The sequence below is a fragment of the Nansenia antarctica genome (genome assembly GCF_963989245.1).
Source record: "Nansenia antarctica genome assembly, chromosome: 5".
Classification (NCBI taxonomy): Eukaryota; Metazoa; Chordata; class Actinopteri; order Argentiniformes; family Microstomatidae; genus Nansenia; species Nansenia antarctica.
The window spans coordinates 27,264,340-27,271,839 of record NC_137690.1 but is presented as its reverse complement, the minus strand read 5'-3'; the positions used below and the strand labels follow the sequence as shown (position 1 = coordinate 27,271,839).

At 46.0% G+C, this 7,500-nt stretch overlaps 1 protein-coding gene across 1 annotated transcript in view; it reads right to left on the bottom strand.

Annotated features, from left to right (window-relative positions):
* hs3st1l2 (heparan sulfate (glucosamine) 3-O-sulfotransferase 1-like 2) overlaps positions 1-1,606 on the bottom strand; it is a 17,401-nt gene extending 15,795 nt beyond the window's left edge. The window contains exon 1 of the mRNA XM_080531018.1: positions 1,237-1,606. The gene's annotated coding sequence lies outside the window, so the exon portion shown is untranslated. The remainder of the gene's footprint in view (positions 1-1,236) is intronic.
* Positions 1,607-7,500: the final 5,894 nt, after the last annotated feature.

Genomic DNA, 7,500 nt, shown 5'->3' with positions numbered 1-7,500 from the left:
CACTCAATCTTTCCTGACCATGTCTATTTTCTTTCTATCTCACCATCTCTCTCCTGACCAAATCTCTCCCCCCCCCCCCCCCCCACCTCTCTCAATCGCCCTCTCTCACTCTCCTTCTCTCTCTCTCTCTCTCTCTCTCTCTCTCTCTCTCTCTCTCTCTCTCTCTCTCTCTCTCTCTCTCTCCAAACAGACAAAAGGTCAAAGCCACTTTAGGAGTTTAGTGTACTTTCCAGTCTCTCTGGTTGACCGCATCCTTTCTGTGTATAAAAAAACTCTGTCCGTTGAACAAAATGTTGGTATTTTTCCACAGAAATGTGAAGTAGCAAAGAAAGCCACTGAGCTCAAGTTTTTCCCTTTTTTTCTTTTCTTCTTTTTTTTATTTTTTATTCCCTCTGAGAACCTGGAGCAAGCTAAGGTGTGCCACCTTTTCTCAAACTATAATTAGTTGCTGAAAGTAAGTATGAACATGTTCTGTACCTTTGTCATTGTCAACCATGTTTTCAACAGGACTGTTTCTAACAACGTGAAGATGAAGGTGATCCCCCATTTGTTTGGGAAACTGAGTTACAAAGAAAATGTTTAAAGGGTATCTTCACCAGATATCATGGATTAGGAGCCATAGTCTAAGTTATTCGATTGACGTAGGTCTACACAACAATGTGAGATATGCTGTATGACAAAAAAAGGAAATTGCGGATGGCTTGTAGCGATTGCTTATCAAGCTTCCTTATCTCCAATACCTGTTTTTCAAGATTCCACAAACTCTTGCCAAATCATAAATCTCTGTCTGTCAGCATCGCCCCCTCTCTCTCTCTATCTCTCTCTCTCCCTCCCTCCCTCACTCTCACTCTCAACAACACAGGCGCACACACACAAACCCACACACACACACACACACACACACACACACACACACACACACACACTCTTCACACACCTTCCTCTCCTAGACACTCTATCCTTAGCCTCAGTTTCCACACAGGTCCAGACACAGGCTCTTCAACACACTTCGAGGGCTCACTTGTCGATGACACACTTGTACATGGCTATGGAAGAGAGGAGAACTACCCTGAACTCTGTTTGGTGGAGCGCTTAGTAAGTGGAGTTTCTGTATGTTGACATACGATAGATATATAGAGAGATAGACGTAGAGAGAGTGAGTTAGAGAGAGAGAGAAAGTGTGTGTGTGTGTGTGTGTGTGTGTGTGTGTGTGTGTGTGAGAGAGAGAGGTCTTACCTGAATATCAGTGACGGCGGTCGCCTGTCTCCTGCTCCTTCTCCCTCCGTCTGAAGCGTCTGCTGTCTCCTCCTCCTTCTTGTGTTCCCTCCTTCTTTCCTCTCCTCTTCACGGCTTGTAAACCTCTGAGAGAATCCTTCTCGGCGCAAGTGGATGCCTCTGTTCCACTCCTCCCCTTCTCACTCCTTTAGCTTCCCTTTTCCCTTCTTTCTTCCTCTCTTCTCTTCTCCTTGTGTGATCTGCTACAGCCTGCTGTGCTGAGGAGTTGTGGAGTTCTGTGTGTGTGTGTGTGTGTGTGTGTGTGTGTGTGTGTGTGTTATGTAGAGCGTCCCCAGCTCTGTGACAGAGCGATAGGAAAAGAGAGAGAATGTGAGTGTGTGAGAGAGAGAGAGAGAGAGAGAGACTTTGCTTTGTGGTGACCTTGTTGAGCGTGGTACAGCGACTGATTGACTGACTGAGAGAGAGAGAGAGACAGAGAGAGAGGGAGAGAGAGAGAGAGAGGGAGAGGGGGGAGAGAGAGAGAGAGAGAGAGAGAGAGAGAGAGAGAGAGAGAGAGAGAGAGGGAGCTTAGCTTGCACAAACACATCTGCCCCATAGGGAAATCCCCCCCCCCCCCACCTTACACACACGCCCCCATCCCCTCTTTCTTTCTCCTCCGCTCACTACCTTTTTTTCTCTCTCTTTTTACATTTCTTTTATTAAGGCCCCTTTTCATCCAAACACCTGGAAGGAATACTGAACTCAAAGTTGGACTCGTCCTGCAGCGGTTCACTTCCATGCTGTTTCATACAGTATGTAGTAGACTCAACCTTCTCTTTGTTCTCCTCTGTTCATTTTTCCAATCGGTTGGCTTTCCAAAGTCCCTTGAATCATGAATAAGTTACAACGCGCCAGCACATCGGCAACCCAAATATCTCAATGCCATGTGCTAGTACTGTCTGTCTTTATTTCTTTTGCATGATTCGTTCTGTAACAACACTTGGCGTTCCAGGAATCTTAACCTTGCAATCCTTCATTCCGTTTAACTTTTTAATTCCTCTTCATTCCATTGAGAGACGTTTGCCGAATGCAAGCTTTTGGCAATTCATATTTATTTCTGGGAGCCAGTGCTTATTGACTGACAAAATAATTCTATGTAATTGTAATGTGGAAGGTCTAAGTTTATTTTCCTGTTCAATAATGTGAATAGCTTTTGGGCACACGCACCAGCCTTAACAAAATGTCACGGTTTCGCTTGGAATGTCTAATCAACATTTTGAGGAAGGTTATTGAGTGAAACGAATAATTCACCTCCACTTCTAATTAAACATCATATTATGTAGATTTATACTTCCTGGTAGGTTCAAGGTTCCATTCATATAGTCGTTAAGCCATCTTTTAACCCTTTGGTTGGAAATGTGTTATATAAATCAACGTTTTATATGAACCAAAGCTACACTTACAAAATGTCTTTCGTCCCTGTTAGAGCATCCTTTGAAACCCTCTTTTAGGTTCTATGTAGAACGCTTACCACAGACGGTTCTAAACAGTACCCAAAAGGGTCCACAGTACTCTACAGGGACAACATGAAGAACCCTTTTTTTCTCAGAGTGTACGTTAGCCTACACAGCATGTAATAGAAAGAACAAACTTGATTGCAACATGACTGAATGAGACTGATCCCTTCGAACAAACCACTTCAACCTTGAACAGACTCCCAATCATTTATACCAGACACAATTAGAGCCATTACACCATTTAACTTTAGCCCTGATAATCTGTGCTAGATGAGTCGAATAAGCCATACTGGAGAGCGGAGGTGGAAATTAGGATGTGTGTGTGTGTGTGTGTTTGGTGGGGAGGGGGTGGGGGCGTTGGAGATGGAAGATGGGGACCCCCTGCTATGCTAACATCTCTAACCCCCCCCCATCTTCCCATCGCCCTCCTCTGCTGTTGGCTCTATCCCAGGCTCCCTCTGCCATGTTGTGGTGGGGGGTAGGTAGGTAGGATTTATATATATATATTTTTTTCCAAAACAAAAAGCTGGGCCCCTGTAGTGCTTCTCCATGGGGGGTGCACTTGCCGAGCCATCCTCCACTCCCTCCGAAACCCCTGGGATAAGATCCCCCCCACCCCTCCTCCCTTGTTATCTCGTTCCACCCCCACCCCCGCAAACTAGCGCTCTGATCCCAGCTTCCACCCGGAGAAACCCCCCAACTTTTTCCTTCTCTCCTTTCTCCTCTCTTTGTTTGGCTCTCAGACTGTGTCTGGGTCTCGTTTTTAAATCTCAGTCTCTTCTCCTTTTCTCCCTCCCCTCCCCTCCCCTCCCCTCCCTTCTCTCCGTCTCTCTCGTCCTCCCAGACGCTTATAGCTTATCTACCGTCCCTCCTCTCTCTGCCGCCTTTCCTCTCTACTTCTTTCTCTTCTTCTTCTTGAAATATTGTTATTTCTTCATGTGTGAGTGTTTATTTTTGGCTCTAAAGCACCTCGTCTGAATGAGATCTGGTGCGCCATGAGAGGACCAGAGAGGGTGGCCTGATACGGTAACTGACATCTCAGAAGAAATACACACGGGTAATTGTCTGCCCTCCACGTTTCTTGCCAGTTCAGAGGATCGAAGATAAAGACACAATAAAATGGTGGGAGATCCACACAGAGACTCATTATATGGTTGTCACTGAAGTTTTCTCTCTCTCCGCTTTGTGTCGGGGCTCACTGAACCCCGCTCTCAGCGCTCTCTCTTTCTTTCTTCTCGGAGTAGATTACGTATTAGTCTAAATGACTGTGTGTGTGTGTGTGGAGAAAATTGGTTTTGGAAATGGCAGTGAAGGCAGTCAATCGTAGAAAAATCACTTCAAAATCAAAATAAATCAAAAAGCTTCTTTACTAAATATAATTTACTGGTAATTGTGCGCTTAGTAGTTTCATAGCTAACCCTGTAGAATCTGAATCTGAATCAGAAGACTTTATTGCCATGACATGTAAACATGTTAGGAATTTGGTTTGGGACAGTGGAACACGGTTTACAGCAGGACATGTGCAAGACAACACAAGACACAAGACAAGACACAAGACACAAGACAAGACACAAGACAAGACACAAGACAAGACACAAGACAAGACAGTGCAAACCAACATCATAGTGCAAGAGTCAGAAGTGCAAAAATCAAGTGTTCATGTGTTCATGTCTAGACAGTCCAAAGCTCTCTGGGTGGGGGTGGAGGGAGGGTAGATAGATAGCGGTCTGGTCAGGGGGGGGGGGGGGCAGCAGCATTTAGGAGTGGGGGGGGGAAAAAGCTGTGTGCATGTCGGGCCTTCACAGTTTTTAGGGACCGCACCCTCCTGCCTGAGGGGAGCAGGGCGAAGAGACTGTGTCCTGGGTGTGCGGGGTCAGCCATGATCTTCCTGGCCCTCCCCAAAGCCCTACTTTTAAACAGGGCCTCAAGGGGGGGCAAAGGGCAGCCAATCACCCTCTCCGCCGAGCGTATCACCCGCTTTCATTTCATCTTAATGGTCCAGTATGTACATTTGAGCTTTAAAATAGTTCTAAATGGCCATAGTAAATCACTAGTGGTCAAGGGTTAGGCCTTCACTGGCCTTTACCTACCATTTGAACATTTTGTTTGTTCGATATGCACAGAATTGCTGCTGTTAGAAAATCCTGTTTTTTCGTACATAATGTAGGTTTTCAAATGGTTTGTGAAATGTGCAGGAAAGCAAAGTGGAAAACCACATGCCTCATCTTTAATACTGGCTTACTGACTGACAAGCTGGGCACATTCTATACAATCTACAACACAAAACATGTGGACATGAATGGTGGTTTTACACACCACACATTGGTTGAAAATATTGATTAATATAGTGCATGGAGAGATGACAATGAATTACTATATAAAGCATATGATTAACTGGCTGCTCTTCTCTCGAGCCTCTCTCTCTCTCTCTCTCTTTCTCTTTCTCCCTCTCTCTCACACACAGACACACACAGACACCCACAGACACACACATACACTTTCACTCACTGCTTCCTAGACTACATAAGAGTGTGAACGACAGGTCAACTGTAAACATCAGGAGTTAATAATGCAGGAAAGGAAGCAGCCTGCCCCCAACACTGCACTCAGGCACACTGCTACACAACCTATAGGGTATGTGTGTGTGTGTGTGTGTGTGTGTGTGTGTGTGTGTGTGTGTGTGTGTGTGTTTGTGTGCGTGTGTGTGTGTGTGTGTGTGTGTGTGTGTGTATGCGTGCATGCGTGTTTGTGCACTGTGAGGTGTGTTTGCTCATCTAGTTGTAACACCTGTAAAGATAGCACACAGTTGTGTGGCCTGGGGTGGTCCAGTGGTCTAGCACCGCAGTCTACAGTGCACACATATGCCCATGTCGGCATAGGTTTGAATCCGGCCTATGCCCTGCTGACATGCTCCCTTCTCCTCCTTACTTCCCGGATAAATATGAGTGGGACTGCCCCACTCAGAAAAAATAACTTTAAAAGATAGCACACAGTCAGGTAACAGGAAGGGCCCAGGTCCTTCAGCCCTCTTCCTCCAAGTCTTGGTATTTTTTATTTCACAATTTATCATTCTGGAGGAAAGTCACTTCAGAACTGTGAAATTCAGACCAAATTGAATAGAACCTTTCTTTCTTGAAGAAACGCTTTTCATTGGGTCTCAAAAAGTGTTTGGCATTGTAAGGTGGAAACTCAACACGTCCACTGCCATGACACACACCCAGCTAGTCTGCACAATTGGAGGTGAGGTTGCATATTTGAAACATGATGAAGACTAGCGTCCCAGCACACCTGACCTTCTAACCAAAACATGAAGAATGAGATGATGGAGAATGAATGACTGAGGTGAGTTGTGACGAGACAACAACTAATTCCAAGCATTTTCAAAATACACTCGAAAATGTCTGAAGGCTCTTCCTCTATGAACGGAGCGTCTGAACACACTCGTCGTCTCATTCCCCTCTCATCAGGAACGAGAACATTCGTCAACCGCTCAACAACCAAACAGAATAGCCCACTCTATGAACATTTGGTCATAGCTGGAACACTTTCATAGCTCATTATGTCTTCTAATGGCATATGGTTCTCTTTAGAATTCGAAGGTGGCCAAAGTAAGTTCATTAGCCATTGATGCGTTGTGTAGTCACAGTGTGCCAAACCAGACCACCAGTCTAATTAGCTATCTGCAGCCAGCTGAGGCCATGAACTCACTCTCTCTCTCTCTCTCTCTCTCTCTCTCTCTCTCTCTCTCTCTCTCTCTCTCTCTCTCTCTCTCTCCTCTCTCTCTCTCTCTCTCTCTCTCTCTCTCTCTCTCTCTCTCTCTCTCTCTCTCAGAGAGTTCTGTAATTGTTTCTCACGTGGTGCCGTGTGTTGTGTCGTGTCTGTTGGTGAACCCAGGAAGAGAAGGTTCTGTCGTTATGGAGATGGGCTCTCCAGCTGAGGTTTCCATCGCGTCGTCAAGCTAAAACTCTTGTTTTTGTCTCTCCAACTTGAATGGGTTTCAGGGCTGCTAATGAGGCGGAGAGGAGAGGAGGAGATGTGAAGGGGATCTTGTTTGAGGAGGAAGGTGCACGGTGGGGGTCATTGTTGACAAGCCAATCTATACAGTGCGAAGTCGGTCAGAGATTGGGCTGTTATTGGTAACCTATTGAAAGGTATTCCTTATTATATTATTCAAATGTACGTTTGAACTGATGAACGTCACGTGAGTGAGGAAATGACTGTGGAGGTTTTGCAAGTGGCCACAGGTGAAAAGGATGACAATATAGTAGGGAGTGATGATAGGTGTGTGTGTGTGTGTGTGTGTGTGTGTGTGTGTGTGTGTGTGTGTGTGTGTGTGTGTGTGTGTGTGTGTGTGTGTGTGTGTGTGTGTGTGTGTGTGTGTGTGTGTGTGTGTGTGTGGGTGGTGGGGGCGTGGGCTGTGGGTCTGTGTTTGTGCGATAGGGTTTTAGACCCTGTCTAATTACCTGCCATGTGAATGGTCTGTGTATCACCCCTCAGGAGGATAAAAAGCCATTGTTGGCAGGAGAAGCATTTTCACATGCTCTGAGTTTGTCAGAGTGGTCAGGGACAGGGGAGCTGTTAGTCCACCGGACAATTACCAAACCCCCCAACTCTCCCCTGCATCAATCAGAGAGAGCCAGAGGCAATAGTGTACCACACACACACCTACACCACCCCTCCCACACACACACATACTCTCACACACACACACACACACCCACAACCCCCCCCCCCACACACACACACACACACAACACACACACTCCTA